Source organism: Pseudorca crassidens, chromosome 17 (assembly GCF_039906515.1).
Source record: "Pseudorca crassidens isolate mPseCra1 chromosome 17, mPseCra1.hap1, whole genome shotgun sequence".
Taxonomy (NCBI): domain Eukaryota; kingdom Metazoa; phylum Chordata; class Mammalia; order Artiodactyla; family Delphinidae; genus Pseudorca; species Pseudorca crassidens.
Window position 1 is genome coordinate 63,830,834 of NC_090312.1, and position 18,286 is coordinate 63,849,119.

General features: G+C 35.2%; 1 long non-coding RNA gene across 1 annotated transcript; it reads left to right on the forward strand.

Annotated features, from left to right (window-relative positions):
• The first annotated feature begins 7,309 nt into the window (after positions 1-7,309).
• Positions 7,310-11,517, forward strand: LOC137210176 (uncharacterized). Its single transcript, XR_010936293.1, has 3 exons — positions 7,310-7,354; positions 11,167-11,258; positions 11,391-11,517. It is a non-coding gene; the product is annotated as an uncharacterized lncRNA (long non-coding RNA).
• Positions 11,518-18,286: the final 6,769 nt, after the last annotated feature.

Consider the following 18,286-nt stretch of genomic DNA (forward strand, 5'->3'; position numbering starts at 1 on the left):
CTCCCACTGGTGCAGGTGCGTCCCTATCCTTTTGTCTCTGTTTATTCTTTTTTCTTTTGCCATACCCAGGTACGTGGGGAGCTTCTTGCCTTTTGAGGAGGTCTGAGGTCTTCTGCCAGCGTTCAGTAGGTGTTCTATAGGAGCAGTTCCACGTGTAGATATATTTCTGATGTATCTGTGTGGAGGAAGGTGATTTCCGCGTCTTACTCTTCCGCCATCTTCCCATACTCAGATTTTTTAATCGAACAATTGTTTTTTGATGTCAAAGTGTGCTTTGATTTGTTGTGTATTTTGTTTTTTAAAGTATGTAGCCATTTTTTCCTTTTCTTTTTTCTCGGTACGCAGGCCTCTCACTGTTGTGGCCTCTTCCGTTGCAGAGCACAGGCTCCAGACGCGCATGCTCAGCGGCCATGGCTCACGGGCCCAGCCGCTCCGCGGAATGCGGGATCCTCCCGGACCGGGGCACGAACCCGTGTCCCCTGCATCGACAGGTGGACTCTCAACCACTGCACCACCAGGGAAGCCCCATTTTTTCCTTTTCTGTTCAACCGCAGTTGTCTTTTTCACTTTTAAAAGTTGCCAAAGATAGCAGAGGTGGAAAACACCTGAAAAGGGGCATTACTTTAAAGTCTCCTCAAATAAAAGTATTATTTGTAGTTTGTGAAAAATGTTGTTAGTGGCAGACACTGTGTCTTTTTGTTATAGAGTACTGCTTTTTCTTTGTATCACGTTATTTTGCATTTCATCCACGATTAAAATCAGGATGAATTTGTGGTAAGGCCCACTCCCATGACTCTTTCCACCTTCACTCAAACCAGTAGACACTGCAGTTTCTTTTCAAAATGTGTTATTAGGTGAGAGATATAGTTTAACTTTTCATATAAAAAAAAACATGCTAAAAAGAAGCAATCTTCAGGGTGTTTTACTGAGCATCCAAACCTTTGGAGTTTTTCTGCCACTTGCTTTTTGTCTTTCTACATATTTCCTTGTATTTCAAATTTTCTTCCTAGGCCTTTTGTAGTTTGTAATCTGTTCTAGGAGAATTTTCTCTGGAAGAACAGAAAAAAAATTCCATAAAAGAAGATTAGGGGCAAAATCTTCTCTTTTTTTCTTTGCTTTTAAATTGTTTATGTTATCATTAACACTTTCTTACAGTTCAAATGTGGTTAAGGAGCTTGAAGTATATTTACAGCTGGGCAAAAGGTCGAAGGAAGGAGGAATAAAACTATGAAATATTGGAAATATTATGATATACTGCAATGATTATTTTGATAACTTGAGCACTGAAAGTAATTATACCTTTTAAGATAAGAGGCAGCTAATTTAAAATTAATTATAAACATATGAATATATGTGATAAATAATTGGCTTGTATGAAATATGGAAAATGTGTGCAATTGTGAAGAAATAATAGCAATGAGATTAGAATTGGCCCAAAGTGCATTACTGAGCAGGGGATTACATTCATGAGGGAAAACAAGCAATCCCAATAAGAGTTAAAGTAATTTAAACATCTATGATAAAAAAAAAAACTACGATATGAGGCAAACTGTTTAAACATCAGAGTAGCTAGTTATACTAGAGACATATAAATGATCCACAAATTAAGTATATTCCTCAGAATAACACAAAATGAATCCATTTCAATGATAGAACAAAACATCAACTGAAATTATGTGAATTTTAAACATACCCAGGAAAGGCAGTATAATACACATATACAAAGTAATTTGTAACTGAAATGGCACAATGTTCTCAAAGTTCAAACTATGTAGACATAGAAAAAGGACACTTATGTTTGCTGTGTGACTAAATTATGCAGATAACTTTTATAGTATTCTCTATTTAAAAAATTGTGAGGTAGAAGAAACAAAACAGACTGTAGTCTGAGATAGAATCTCTTCTGTAGTTGTTATACTTTAAAAATCTAGTATGTGCTGGGTATTGCACAGAACTGAGGTTTCTAAAAATCAGATTCTGTTCTTAACTAGCTATCCCTTTCAAAGGACAAAGCAAGGCCAAGGGAGATTTTACACTTAATGTAGGAGAATGACTCAAAGACCCAGGAAAGAATGCCAGTGAACATGACCGGACTGGTATACAGACCTCTTTTGTCTAGAGGATTTTGATATAAATGGCCTAGGAAAAGGCCAGCCAAAAGGTTTACTGTGCTTACTTCTACCCTAGAGGCCAAACTTAATTTTGAATATTACTGTCTTCAAGTTGAGGAACTTTTAGCATGTTCCTAGACATGAGCAAAGCACAACGAAAGAGTAGTTTGCATATGTTTATGTATGTGTGTGTATATGGGTAGGGGCAACAAAAAAGAGAGTGTTAGAGATGTAATGGAGACACAGAGAAACTGGGAGAGAGAGAGAGAGAGAGAAAGAAAGAGAGGCAGCACGTAAACTGGATATTTACCCATTTGCCATAAAGATGTATTCCAGGCCTCCTTCTTTCTCTACTTTTCTAGGAGTTGGGATTTGCAAAATATAGTCATACTAAGACCTTAGCTGTATGCTTTAAATGTTCTTGTGATCAAGCATAGCAATTCTTCATTTACAGAGTAAGGCAAGAAAGGAATAGGAGAGAAGACTGAGCCCCTTCAAGAGGTCAACAGATAAATTTGTCATTTCTGTTTACAAATGAGGAAGCCAACAGAGTTTTATAATTTCCATTTGCCGACAAAAGAAACAAACAAACAAAAACCAAGTATTTATTCTTAGGTACTTGTTATGGACTGAATGTTTGTGTCCCTACCCCACCAAATTCGTATGCTGAAATCTAATCTCCAGTGTATTTGGATGTGGGGCTTTTGGGGGTTAATTAGATCACAGAGATGGAACCCTTATAAATGGAATTAGTGCCCTTATAAGAAGAGGCCAGAGAGCTAGCTAAATCTCTTTTTAAAGCTAAATGCCTTGTGAGGGCACAGAGAGAAGTTGGCAGCCTGCAAATTGGAGTAGGGTTCTTATCAGGAACCCTATTATGCTGGCACTGTGTTCTTGGACTTCCAGCCTCCAGAACTGTGTGAAATAAATTTCGGTTGTTTATAAACCAGCCAGTATATATTACTTTGTCATAGTAACCCAAACTGACTAAGACAGTTCTTATTCAAGACTTGCCTTATATCCAAGATTATCTATATATCTATATGTGTGTGTGTGTGTGTGTGTGTGTGTGTGTGTGTGTATATACATATATATATATATATATAATTTGTGGAAATAGAATATACTCTTGATCAAAATAGAAACTTGTGGAAGTTTTGGTCAACAAATATTTACTGCATGTCTACAATGTTGAATATTAATTTAGAACTGGGATGATGTTGGGAAATAATTCTCTTTGGGTTTCTTGTGTTTCTGCATATCTTACCAGTAGAGGCACTGACAGATATTGTTCCAGACTATCTTGTCAAGAATGTTTGTACAGCAAATAGCCTTCGAAGATAAATAGTGCCTCCCTCCAGAACAAAAGGAAGGTTTGGTTGTATAATCAAAGTAATGATTTCCTCTGGGGACAAAGGGCAGATTTGCTTGCACCTCATTGTAAGATTTAAATTCTTAATCTTGGAGTACCTCATCTATGATGCAAATTTACCATGTGCACATCATCCACTTGGGGCACATTGCATTGTTCCTGTGGAATTTGAGAGGCAAGGGGAATTGGTGTGAACATGAGCTTATGCTCTTTGCTGTGCAGTGATTCAACGTCTTTGAACCAGGAGTCTTCTGTCTTCTGTCACACTCCATGAAACTGTGGCAGGAAAACTTGTTAAATAGCAGATAGGACAAAATCTCAGATCCTTCACAAGTAATAACAGTAGAATAATCAAGGCAGCACCCTCTTCCTGTAGCTTAAATTATAATTGAAAGTTGACAGTTCTAATTGGAAGTTGATGATTGACAAAAACAACTAAATAATCAGTAATTTCACTGCAGATGAGAGCTTGAAAAGACATTTAATGGATGAGTGCTATGAAAAAATAAAGCAGGTAGTGCTTGACTTCTGGAGTGGCAGAGTAAGGACCTCCAAATATATACTCCTCCATAGAAGTAATGAGAACACTGGCAAAAACTGTCAAAATCAATACTTTCAGAACCCTGAAAATTAACCAATGTCTTGCAACAACCCAGGGAATGGTTATCCAAGAAAAATGGTTGAATCTTGAAATGAAGAGCAAGCCTTGTAGGGCTTTAACCTGCTCTATCCCCCTGTCCTTAACTCTGTGGTAGTCCTGAAAATGGAACAGCCTCACAACTACTATAGCTGGAAAGCCACCAATCTAGCAGCAACTTTTGAGGGAGCAGAATCAATTTGAAGTATCCCAAAAGCCCCCCACACATAGAATTATTACTCTTTGACTTACCTGGCAGGTCTATGAAAAGCTCTATTCTCATGTCTTGATTTGATCTGACAGAGTCCTTACCTTGTATGAACAAGCCTATCTACAGGGAAATTTTCAAGAAAAATTAATGACAATTGTTTAATGTCAGTCTGTCTGAAGTAACATTGGGACTAATAAGAAGTTCACCAAACAACCTAAAAGGAAAAACTGGGGAATAAGATGTCAAAACGTTGCAGGAAGGGAAACCCCTACCAGGGCCTGAGAGTGGGCTCTTGTCTAACACTCAGAAATGAATTGTCTGAGGAGACACATGTGCTGACAAAACAAGAGACTTTAGTATTGGAAAGGGGCACTGGGCAGAGAGCAACAGGGTAGGGGAAACTAGGAGAACTGCTCTGCCATGTGGCTTGCAGTCTCAGGTTTTATGGTAGTAGGGTTACTTTCTGGGTTGCCTCTGACCAATCATCTTGCTTGGCCCATAGTCTGACTCAGGGTCCTACCTGGTGGCACGAGCGTCTCTCAGCCAAGATGGATTCCAGCATGAAGGATTCTGGGAGGTTGGCTGTCTCCTCCCTCTTTTGACCCCTCCCGAATTCTCCCGGTTAATTTTCAGCACCGTGTTGCTTATCTGGACCTCCTGTTGTGAGACAACTCAGGTAACTGGCCCTGGCCAAAGTGGATGGTTTCAGTCGGTGATCTCCTAACAACCAGAGGCTTTGAAAAACTTCAATATATTTCGGGAAAATGAGAAGATCACTTTGTATGCATAGGCCTGTGCACACAAAGGCTGTGTATATGCTAAGGAAGGCCCCAGAAGGCCCTAAGCTCTCCTTTCACCTGACCTGGAAATTCTGCAAAAACAGAAGTGAAGTCTAAGGTGGAGTTAGAAAATGTCTGCCTAAGAGTTAAAGATATGCCCCATACACATACAGAGACCCTTGGTGAAAGTTGCAATATTTAAAGATATTTAAAGAAATCTGTTCAATCATTAGCTGACCATTAGCTAATTGAGTAGTGACTTCAGTGACCAAACAGGAAAGTAATATATACATTATAGAATTAGTACAAGAAAGTCATTAAAAACAAACAGCTATAACAACAAACTTTGAGTGGAAGTTCTGATTTCCAAAACTGATACGTTAATGAAACTCTAAAGCTTTCAATACAAATTATGAGATATGTAAAATAACGAGAAAGTATGGTGCTCACATAGGAAAAATGTAGTCAACAAGAAGCTATAATATATATGTTAAAAAAAAATAACTAAAGGGAAAGCATATATAAAGAATTAAAGGAAAGAATGAGAACAATGTGTGACCAAATAGAGAACACCCACCTGCAGCGCTCTCTAGGCTTCCTGTTCGACCTAAGAGGGAGAAAAACCACTGAAAGTCATAGGCAGGGACACAGACTCACCGAAAGACCAAGACCTTACCATACAGCCATAGAACACTTCCTCTCCCACACACCTTACCACCACATCATTAAAACTCCTGTATAATAACAGGAAATACAAGTGAAAGAACTGCATGTCTCAGACCTTATTTAAGAAGTATCTAAGGAAACCTGAAGATTACAGGAGTGACAAAAACAAGGATATCAGAGGAAATTTTAACCTCTCACTCCTACAGCTACAGCAAGCAGTAAGCACAACCTAAATCCCAGTCAGGTAAACATAAAACCTCACACTAGAGGCCAATTTATCTCAGTTCCTTTTACCCAGTACATCATTTCCAGCCTTTAACAAAAATTACAAGAAGTACTACAAGACAAAAAACAAAAAAAAACAACAATAAAAAAACACAGCATGATAAGATGAGCAAATATCAGAGCTAGACTCATATTTGGCAGAGATGTTGGTATTATCAGACAGGGAATTTAAAATAACTAATAAATACGGTAAGGGCTCTAATGGGAAAAGTGGACAACATGCAAAGATGGATGCATAATGTAAGCAGACAGATGGAAACTCTAAGGAAGAATCAAAAGGAAATGCTAGAAGTCAAAAACACTGTAACAGAACTGAAGTGTGCCTTTGATAGACTCATCAATAGACTGGGCACAGCTGAGGAAAGTATCAGCAAGTTTGAAGAAATGTCAACAGAAACTTTCAAAATTTAAAAGCAAAGAGAAAAAATAATGAAAAAGACAGAACAGAATATGCAAGAGCTGAGGGACAATTACAAAAGGTGTAACCTATGCATAATGGGGATACCAGATGGCAGAGGAAGAAAGGGATGGAAGAAATGTTTGAAGCAATAATGACTGAGAACTTCCTGACATTAATGATAGACACCACACCACAAATCCAGGAAACTCAGAACAGAAAGAAGAATAAATTAAAAAAAAAAAAAGCTAGGCATATTATATTCAAACTTCATAAAATTAAAGACAGAGAAAATCTTCAAAGAAGCAAAAGAGAAAAACACCTTACCTATAGAAGGACAAGATAAGACTTATATAGAACTTTTATTCAGAAACCATGCAAGCAAGAAGAGACTGGAGTGAAATATTTAAACTTTTGAGAGAAAGAACCCAAAGATCTAGAATTCTGTACCCAGAAAAATTATCCTACAAAAATGAAAGATAAATAATTTTCACAGAAAAACAAAAATTGGGGAAATTTGTAGCCAATAAACCTGCCTTGAAAGAAGTGGTAAATGAAGTTCTTCAGAAAGAAGGAAAATGATTAAGGTCTGAAACTTGTATCTACATAAAGAAAGAAAGAGCAGCAAAGAAATATGAGGTCATGTTGGTAATTTGAAATCAGCCACAACGAAAGTATGTACATTTTCATATTACTAATCAGCCATGCAGCTGCAATGAACATTCCCCAATAGTTCGTTAAACATTTGTCAAACCCCCATGTGATATAAGCCTTATTTCTTTTTTTTAAAAGGTGATCATCTTTCAGGACAAAACATGATGAGCTAATAATTTTACTTCAGAGTCTGATTTTATCAGTCATGTTACTGGGACTCCATCTCCAAATTATGGCAATAGGTAATGGGTTGCCATATTTATAATTCAGTAATCAGTTTCTGCCTTTTTCCTTAGTCTTAAGTTTTAATATGTTATTGGTTTTGTTATAATTATTGTAATTGCTTTTCTTATTTTCCTCCTCCTTCATCTATTTCTTATTTTTGTCTTTTTCTTTTATTATTGTTTCTTCAATAGACAGTGGTATATATGTGGAGATACAGTATCAGGGACTGTCAGCTATACACATTTTTAAAACAGAATTTCTCCCTATATCTTTTTTGTCTAAAAAATACATTCACATTTTACAAACATCAGAAACCATAAACTATAGTGAATATATTCCTCTTTTGCTCCCAGTCTCTGCCCAATTAATTTCTATCCTCTCTTTCCAACAGGTAACTCTTATTATTACTTGTTTTTTGCTTCCTACACACTTCATATAATTTTTTAAAATGTGTGTACTGGCAAGTGCAAATATCTATTTTTTTTCTCTCCCTTTTTAAACACGAATCCTAAATGCTATATTGGATACCACGTACCTTGCTTTTTCACTTACTATATTTTGAGATATTTCCATATAAGTACATTAAAAGTTTATGTTTTGTACATCTACATAGTTTTTAATTGTATGGATAAAGTGTAAACTACTACTCCTATAGTTTTCCTTCTCAGTAATTGACACTATCTTTTCATTTGCTAGAGTCAGACACTTTAGTGTCATATTTGACTCCTCTCTTTCAAATTCCACATCCATTCTTCCACAATTCTTGTTGGCTCTACCTTCAAAATATATTCTGCATCAATTCTTTTCTTACTAATTTCACCAATTCTACTTCTATCCCAAGCTATCACTGTATTCCTTGACATCTTTGAGTATCACAGAACCCCAGAGGCTTATCTGTGAGTTCCTCTGCTTTTGCTAATATGCTCCATGCTCAGTGGGAAAGACTTCACACCCAGGTAGTTCCCCTGTTAACCAGACCAGCAGTACCACATCTGGATCTGAACCTAATATATTTTACTCCTCTGTCAGTCTGCAAAATTATTCAGACAAACCAGTCACATCCTCAAGATGTGAACTGGGATGGGGGTGGTCCACTTGTCTCTGGTTACTACAAAGCCTGCCTTCAACAGCCCCTGCTGATTCACTCTTATCCCAAGTGTAACTCTTGTGCTGCCCTGCATAGTGTGTGGAATCCTCCTCTCCCAGGTTATGAGTATGTTTGACTAATAAACTGCTGTCAATCTCGTCTGTTCAGAGTTGAATGTCATATCTTCAGCCATTTTGTACTATTTAGGGTATGGGACTCATCCTTCACCAGTGGCGTGAATAGGATGTAGTGAGAACAATCACCATCTAGTTTAGTTTTCTCTTTCATAACTATCACATTCCCCTCCCGAAGTCTATTTTCAATACTGCAATCAGTGTGTTGAAAACATGAGTAATATCTTTTTTTTTTTTTTATTGCGGTACGCGGGCCTCTCACTGTTGTGGCCTCTCCCGTTGCGGAGCACAGGTTCCGGACGCGCAGGCTCAGCGGCCATGGCTCACGGGCCCAGCCGCTCTGTGGCATGTGGGATCTTCGCGAACTGGGGCATGAACCCATGTCCCCTGCATCGGCAGGCAGACTCTTAACCACTGCGCCACCAAGGAAGCCCGTATGAGTAATATCTTGAAAACCCTCTACTCTAACCCATCCAATGGCTTTCCATCACGTAGAGTAAAAGCTCAAGTCCAAACAGAGCTTACAAAGACGTACATATTCTAGGCACGCTATTGATCATTGACCCACACATCTACAGCTCCTGTTCCCATTCAATCTAATCCAGACACACTTGTCCCGTGCTGTTCTTTCTTGGTATGTTTCCAAAGATGGGCCAGTGGCAGCAGGCCATTGAGCTCGATAGAAACCACAGCAGTTGTTTAGATCTTAGATCAATAGACTATTTTGTTTTTTTAGGGAGGAGTATTTTATCACTGATATTGTTTACACTTGTCAGTTCATGAAGATAATAAACATTTAATCAGTCTTATTATTGATTTAAGATTTTCTGTAGACAGTGCACACCTTATTGACTACAACCATGGTGAACTACTTCCACTGACCACACCCTCCTTTGCTATGCCTCTGTTTGCATCTTAGGGTGTTTGCACTGGTATTCCCTTTACCTGAAATCTCTCCTCTGAGTTTCATATGGCTTATATATTCACTTTTATCAGGCCTTTACTCAGATGCCATTTTCTTATTAAGGCCTCTGTTACTACTGTGTTTAAAATGGAAATCTTATTCCCATTCTTTATGTGATTGACATGAAATAGGAAAGGTTCAAATTCAGAATAAAATGTTTTGTAAATATTTATGTTTTCTCAAAATTCAGTTTAGTTTTATTCTACAGCCCCAATTTTATATCCACTTCTAAGAAATCATAAAAGACAAGCATTTTTATAAAACATTTGTGTTAAATCCAAATGGTTGTCAATTTACTTACATACCTCATTAGACACAAGTTAACCTTCAGACCTTTAACTTTAGAAATGAAGCTGAGATGAGAATATGTGAAGAATAAGGTATGTTTTGCCTCTCCTTCAAGAATTTTGATGCCACTTTCTATTATGGAAACTCCCAGAATGTATTGATAATGATAATTATGATGATAATAATTGAGTTAGTTACCATAGGCTAGATACATTTTTGTATACTTTATTGAATTATTATAATAATTCCATGAGACTGGTATTATTATGTCCCTATTATAGATGAGAAAAATGAGACCAGAGTTATAAAGTCATTTAACTAAGGTCACCCAGCTGGTAATTGGCTATTAGGGTTTTCACATAGGTCTACTTCCATCAAAAGCCCTTGCTCTTAATTAGAGCACTATGCATCCCCTTCGTGGAAGCAAACATACCAGAAGACCAAAAGGTTTGTGTCAATAATATTAGAATATTATGATGGAGTAAATGAGAACACATCTATATTCAGTTTAAGGTGGAAAAACAAAATGTAAAATCTTTTGTTCATAGATTTGGGACTAGCAGTGCAGGGGTCTGTGAACTGCGGTCTATTTATTGATGATATGACCTACAAATGTTAGTCATTTGACAGGTAGAAATACAGCTCCTGATCCAATGTTAATGTAATAAATTTAAATGCTACTAAACATTACTTTGGTAACTGCAAACCAAAGGTCTGCAGTCATTTGCATGAAATGTATAAATAAGCGTTTTGAATTACATATTGTCACAAGCATAAATTCAGTTTACTCTTTCTAAAAGCCAGAACTTGGCTATGAACATTAAAGATGACTTGTATGACCATGTTAATCTTTCCACCTCATATTTCAATTTTTATGTCAACTTTATTACTAAATAATATATCTCCAAGCTCTCCTTTTGTAGCACTACTGCCCATTACTTGCCTAAACTATACTCTGTCATTACTTTTAGCAGTTTTCTGCCTCATATACTGTACAGCCTGTGATGGCTGTCTTCCTAATAAATTCTTCGTCACTTTCAATATAATCATCTGCATTGCAGCTTCATTAATATTCTTTCATTCAAAGATCCAGGTAGGCAGCATCCCGCTGAGTAAAAGGTTTTAAAAAAATTAATTGGGCCACAGGAACCTGCTTCTGGGCTTTAGTCAGTGTCATGAAATATTGCAGTTACTAATATAATACTGGTGGCTTTTGAATAACAGATTAATTAGGAACATCCTTATGTAGAGAAATAAATGGAGTATTCATGACATGATTTTCACTGCAACAATAAAATGCAAAAACTCAATACTCAACCAAGTTTAAACCTATCCTTGTTACCTTGATGTGTGCAGGTTTCTGAGACTCAGAAACACACTCCTGCCAGAACCTCTTCATTTAAAATTAACTCATATACCTGTGGCTCCATCTACCACAGTAATTGAAGGTAATGTACTCACAGGTTTTGCCTTCTATCTCAGCTACCCTAGTTAATTATGGTCATTGTTTGGGGCAGAATCCCTTATCATCTAAACTGTGTGTGAACTGAGAGCCAACACTCCTCTTTCTTTTCCTTCAGGGAGTATCTTGATGATGTTTGGGGAGAAGGCCAAGACTACCATAATCTAAGAGACAAATGTTCTGAAATTATTGACTGTCATAATGGGAAGGGTGATAGTATCTCCAGCTCTAAATTAGAAAATCCATGAAGAAGAAAGAAGTTCCATTGATAGGGGAAAAGCTAGGAGTGGGTAGGTAGTGGCAAATCAGATGTGATAATATTTGGGGGTAAACCCAAACTGACCAAATGATAAAGGGGATTTTTCAGTAAAGAAATCAATGCATGGTATGGATATATACTGAGTTTTAATGTCTGCTTAAGAGGTGACTTTGTAAGGAAAATCCCATTTAGATTTTGTAGGGCTTAACTAAGACTTAAATAAGAATTTAAAAATAAGAATTTCAAGAATCTAACTAAAAAAGAATTTTAGCCAATTAGGCTATTATGTTGTAATTTTAAAATGTGAGTGTGACACCAGCAGTCAATTTGATAAGTAAATCATTGCATAGTTATGCATAGAATACTATAAAAATGAGAATGAACAAATGATATCTCTGTACAAGAATATGGAGGAAGATCACAAATGTACTGCTGACCAAAAGGAGCCAGACCTGAAAAAAGATATACTATATTATTCCATTCATATAAAGTTCAAAACCAGGCAACGCTGATTGACTCCTTCAGCCCCAGATCCTGGAAACCGCTTATCTGCTTTCAACCCCTATACAGTAGTTTTGCCTTCTATAAAATGTCATACAAATAGAATCACATAGTACTTAGAGTTTTGTATCTGGCTTCTCTCACCTACAATAGTGTTTTTGAGGTTGATCCATATTGTTGCATATATCAGTAGTTTGGTTCTATTTATTGCTCGTTTAACTCTGTCTCATTGCTGAGAATCTTATCGTATGGATGTGCCATGTGTTATTTATCTATATATTTACCTGTCGATGGATGTTTGGCTTCATTCTAGATTTTGGCTACTATGAAGAAATCTGCTCTAAACATTTGTGGGGACCTGTGTTTTTAGTTTTCTTTGGTAAATACCCAGGGCTTAGATTGCTGGATCATATGTTTAACTTTTATTTATTTATTTATGGCTGCACTGCTTGTCTTGCGGGGTCTTAGCTCCCCGACCAGGGTTTGAACCCACGCCCTTGGCAGTGAAAGTGCAAAGTCCTAACCACTGGACCTCCAGGGAATTCCCTATGTCTCTCTTTAGAAGAAACAGCCAAACTCTTTCCCAAAGTGTTACATTTTGCATTTCCACCAGAAATGTATGTATTCCAGCTGCACTTCATCTTTGTAAACTCTTTGTATCACTTGTTTTTCCTTTGTGTGTTTGTTTTTTTAAGCTATTTTAGAAGTTGTGTAGTGGTATCTCATTGTGGTTTCAATAGAAATTTTCTTAATGAGTAAAATTATTTTAAGCATATTTTAAGGCGATTATCTGCCACTCACATTTCATCTTTGGTGAAATATCTGTTGAAATATTTTACCCATTTAAAAAATTGTGTTGTTTGTTTATTATTGTGGTAAATGTTTATATATTTTAAATCAAAGTTATTTAATAGATAGATATATGTTTTGTAAATATTTTCTCCCAGTAAGTGTCTTATCTTTCCATTTTCTTAACAGTGGTCTTTCAAAGATCAGAATTTTCAAATTTTATTAAGTTCAACTTACCAACAATTTTTTTTATTATTTATTAGTAAAGTATATGATCCATTTCAAGTTAGTTTTTTATATGGTAAAAAAGTAAGTGTTGATGGTTATTTTATTTATCTTATTTTTTGCATATGGATGTCTAATTGTTCCAGCACAGTTTTTGGAAAGACTACCCTTGCTCCTTTGAATTAGTTTGATATCTTTGTCAAAATCAATTGACTATACACACATCGGTCTACTTGGAAACTATTCTATTCCATTGATCGATGTATATAACCTATTGCATTTTCTTGATCATTTTAACTTCATGGCAAGTTTCAAGATCAACTAGTGTGTGTCCTCAAACTTCGCTTTTAGAAATATTTTACCTATTTTAAGTATTTCTTCAAAAAAATGTTATATGGGATTTTGATTGATATTTCTTTGAATCCATAGATACACTTAGAAAGAGTTCACATGTAAACAATGTCTTCCAACCCATGAATATAGTATCTCTCTTCACCTCTGTAAGTCTTTAATTTCTCTCATCAAGATTTTGCAGATTTTGGTATAAAAAGTTTTGCATATATTTTGTTATCCTTAACTATTTCAGGTATTTGACATTGCTGTAAATGGCATTTTAAAATTTAATTTACAAATTGTTCATAGTTAATATATAGATATGCATTTGATTTTTGTGTATTCACCTTGTTTTCCTCTCACCTTTCTAAACCACTTAGTAATTCTAGTAGCTGTTTTTGTAGATTCTTTGGAATTTTTTTCTATAGAAAATAATATCATCTTTAAATAAAAAGACAGTTCTATTTCTTCCTTTCCAGTTCCTATGCTTATTACTTTCTCATTTTTCTGTTTTATTGAATTGTCTAAGACCTATAGTAAAATGTTGAATAGGAGTGGTGAAAGTGGACATCTTTCTCCCTTTTCTTATCCTAGGGAAAAGGGATTCACTTGTTTACTAGTAAGTAAATAGTAATAACTAGAGCAGCTTAATGCTATGACTGCAGAATTGAGTAGTTCCAATAGGGACCCCCAAAGTCTAAGATATTTACTTCCTGATGCATTATAGGAAAAGTGTGCTGATCCAAGTTGTTGATCTTACGGCCACAGTGTTGTTCACAGTACAGGCATACCTTAGAAATATTGTGTGTTTTGTTCCAGACCACTACAATAAAGTGAACATTGCAGTAAAGTAAGTCACAAAATTGTTGGTTTCCCAGTGCATGTAAAAATTATGTTTATACTATATTGTAGCTTATTACATATGTAATAGCATTATGTCTAAAAAAATGTACACACCTTAATTAAAAAATACTTTATTGCTAAAAAATGCTAGCCATCATTTGAGCCTTTAGCAAGTCATGGTAGTAACACCAAAGATCACTGTTCACATATCACCATAACAAATATAACAATAATGAAAAAGTTTGAAATATTGTGATAATTACTAAAATGTGACAGAGACATGAAGTGAGCAAATGCTGTTGGAAAAATAGTCTCAATAGACTTGCTTGATTCAGGGTTGCCATAAAACTTCAACGTGTAAAAAATGCATCATCTGAGAAGTGCAATAAAATGAGGAGCAAAATTTAATGTCTGTGGGATCAGTAGTGATGCCCCATGTTCATTCCTGATGTTGTTAATTGGTGTATTCTCTCTCTTTCTCTTTGGCCAGTCTATATAAGGATTCATCAGTTTTTTATAAGACAACATTTTGTTTTATTGATTTTCTTTTTTTGTTATTATATTTTCAAGTTCATTGGCTTGTACTCTTTATTATTTCCTTCTGTTTAGTTTGGGTTTAATTTGCTTTTCTTTAATTTCAAAATATTTGAAGATTTTTTCAGTTATCTTTCTGTTATTGATTTCTTATTTAAGTATTTTGTGGTCAGAAAATCTTCTTTCTTTGAGTTCGATTGTTAGAAATTTATTTTATGGGCTAGAATTTAGTCTACTTTGGTCAATGTTCCATGTGGAAAGTTGTATTATATTGTTCTTAGGTAGTTGCCTTATAAATGTCGATTAGGTCAATTTCACAATAGCAGTGTTCGGATCTTCTACAATCTTACTGATTTTCTGCATATGTTGTATAACAATTACTAAATAAAAAAGGGTTGAACTTTTCAATTAACATTGTGGATTTGCCTGTTTCTACTTTTAGAGCTATCAGTATATGTTTTATATACCTTAGAGTTCTTTTGTTAGGGGCAGAGGCAGATTATGTGCTTCTGATGAATTAGCTCCTTTATCATGTTGTAATGTTCATCTTTACATCTGATAACATTCCTAGTTTTGAAATATATATATATATATTTAAATATATATACACACACACTTTTTAAAGAGGAAACAAAACTATTTACAGTTTATTTTGAAAGTCTAATTTTAATCCAGACTGAACAAACAAGCAGAAAAGTGAGAAAGTTAAATTTATTAGCAGAAACAAATGTACCAAATGTAAAACAATGAGTTAGTCACAGAACTATTTACATATTTATTTACAAGCAATCCTTTTGTACATTAAATTTTACTTTTAGTTAGTTGGAAAAATATTTTTGACATTAGGTAAAAATATTAGTTAGGGCTGAGGTGGTATCACATTATAGTAAAAGTATACATATATTTCTTTTTACACTCAATGTAGTTATACATTTATGTTTGTATTCCTTTCTTGTAATCAGCAAAGAGTGAAGTATTGACATGGCAATCTCTGCCTTTAAATTGGTTTGTGTCAACCTTTATATTTAATAAAATCATCCATATTGTTAGATTTAAGTCTCCCATCTTGCTAGTTACTTTCTGAATCTTCCAACTGTTCTTACTTTCCCCCTTCTTTCCCTTCCTTATTTTGAATTAAGAATTTTTTTTTTACTATTCTATTTTATCTCCACCACTTGTTCATTAGATTTATTTATTTATTTATTTAGTGGTTGTTCCAGAGTTTCCAATATGCATCTTTATCTTATCAAATGATATACCACTTCACGTATACTATGAATATACTTATATTTCCTTCATTTAATCCATTGTACCATACATCTTGCCATACATCTTGCCATACATCTTGCTTCTAAGTATATTATAAACCTCATAATAAATGGTTAGCAGTTTACCTGTACACAACAAATTATTTTAAACTGATTAAAAAATCAGAAATTAAGTAATTCATTTAAAAAAATCATTTCTAGTGTTCTTCATTTATTTGTGTTAATTCAACTTTTTCAACTGGTATCATAATTATTTTGTCTAAAGAACTTTAATTTTTTTTTATTACAAATCCACTTGCAATGGATTCTCTCAGATTTTTCTAAAATATTTTATTCTACCCTAAGTTTTAAAGTTTTTTTTCCCATTGGGTATAGAATCTTTGGCTAAACATTTTTTGTTTGTTTGTTTTCTTTAAACACTTTAAAGTATCACTCCATTATCTTCTGACTTGTGTGGTTTCTGACAAGGATTCTTAGCTTTTACCTTTGTTCATCTTTGTGTAATATTTCTTTCTTTTCTGGCTGCTTTCAGGATTTCCTCTTGATCTTTGATTTGACTCTGGATGTGTGTGTCTGTGTGTGTGTGCGTGTGCGTGTGCGTGTGTGTGTGTGTGTGTGTTTATCCTACTTTTGGGGTTCTCTGAGGTTCTTGGATGGTTGATGTCTTCCATTAGTTTTGGAAAATTCACAGCTCTCTTCAAATATTTCTTCTGGCCCATTTTCTGTCTCTTCTCCTGGAACTCTAATTTCTTGTATGTCAGATCATTTGTTTTTGTCTCAGAGCTCTTCAGGTCTATTTCTCTCTCCTCTGTCTCTTTATTTTTCATTTTAGTTAATTTCCATTGTTGCATCTTCATGTAACAATGTGTGTTCACTTAACTGTGTTCACTTTTCTCATAAATCTGCCAAAGGAATTCTTTATCTCTGATTTAGATAAATTTAGATGAATTTTACAAATTCCTAGCATTTCCATTTAACTTTTATTTTATAGTTTCCAACTCTGCTGAAACTCATTATACATTCATGCATGTTGTTCATCTTTTCTACTAAAACATTATATTTTTAGTTTTAATTATTATTATTAATTATTTTAATTGCTCTTTTTCTGTTTTTGAAAATAATTATTGTGCTAACATATATTTAATACATAAAATTTTGTAGTAATAGTTATTTTAATGTCGTCTGATAATTCCAACATCTGTGTCATTACTGAATCTACCTTTGGTGATTGCTTTATCACTAGATGATGGGTCATTATATTCTGGCTTTTTAAAAACTTTACATTTGCATTGTATGTAGAATGACTGTGGAGACAAATAAATATTATTTATGATTTGATATGGACAAGCTTTTTTTTAGGTTCTGTGTGATTTAATTCTATGTAATCAGTAGTTGAACTTGGTTTGAGTTTGATTGTTGCTATTTTTACCCAGAATCTACCACAGGATTCAAATTCCTTCAGTGGTAGTGTTAAAAGATAAACTGAGACATATTAAAAATTTTAAGAGTCTATTTTGAGCAAAAATCAATTAAAATCAGGTAGCGCCAAGTCAGAAGTAGTGAGTGCTCCACCTACAGGAGCTCCGGAGAGACTTTGATATAGAAAAGGCAGAAGCAAAGCAATAAAATTATTGATTGACTATAGATGAAAGCCTAGTTTAACAACTTTGAGACATTTACAGACTTAGATTTTTGTTTGCTTAGGTAAGCTCTCGTGGCATTAGAGTCAACCTAGCCTAATGGCCTCCTCGTTTAATTAAACAGTGGGTTGCTACTACCTTACATTTAGTGAGGGTCGTTTGGTGCCAGAGGATTCTCTCAGTGTTCCCTCTCTATCCTCTGTTTTCTGTGGTTCCCCAAGACTGACTGCCCTGCAGAAGGGTCTCTCCCTTCTGACAGGTAGGTAGGCCTTTAGTCTTTTAACTTGGTCCTAGAATTCTGGTGGGGGAGGAGGGCTTCTTGGTTCATGTTGTCATCTCTGTCTTAGGCAGTGACTGTGTGCTTAGGCTTTTTCAGAATTCCTATATTCCCCTTCTTTCACAAGGCAGCCACACTGTGCCTTGTCTTTGTGATCTGTGGGAATCTTGGGTGAGACAGTTTCTGCCCTTTCACAAGTGGTAGCAGGTATCTGCTCTGCAATGTATTTATAATGTCAGGATTCTAAGCCCAAGAGGTTTTCTGCCCCTCCTCTAGTGACATACAGCTTCTATTTTTGCCCTTCCCCAGAAGCAGTGGATCTTTGCTTGGTTCTTGAGAGTGGGA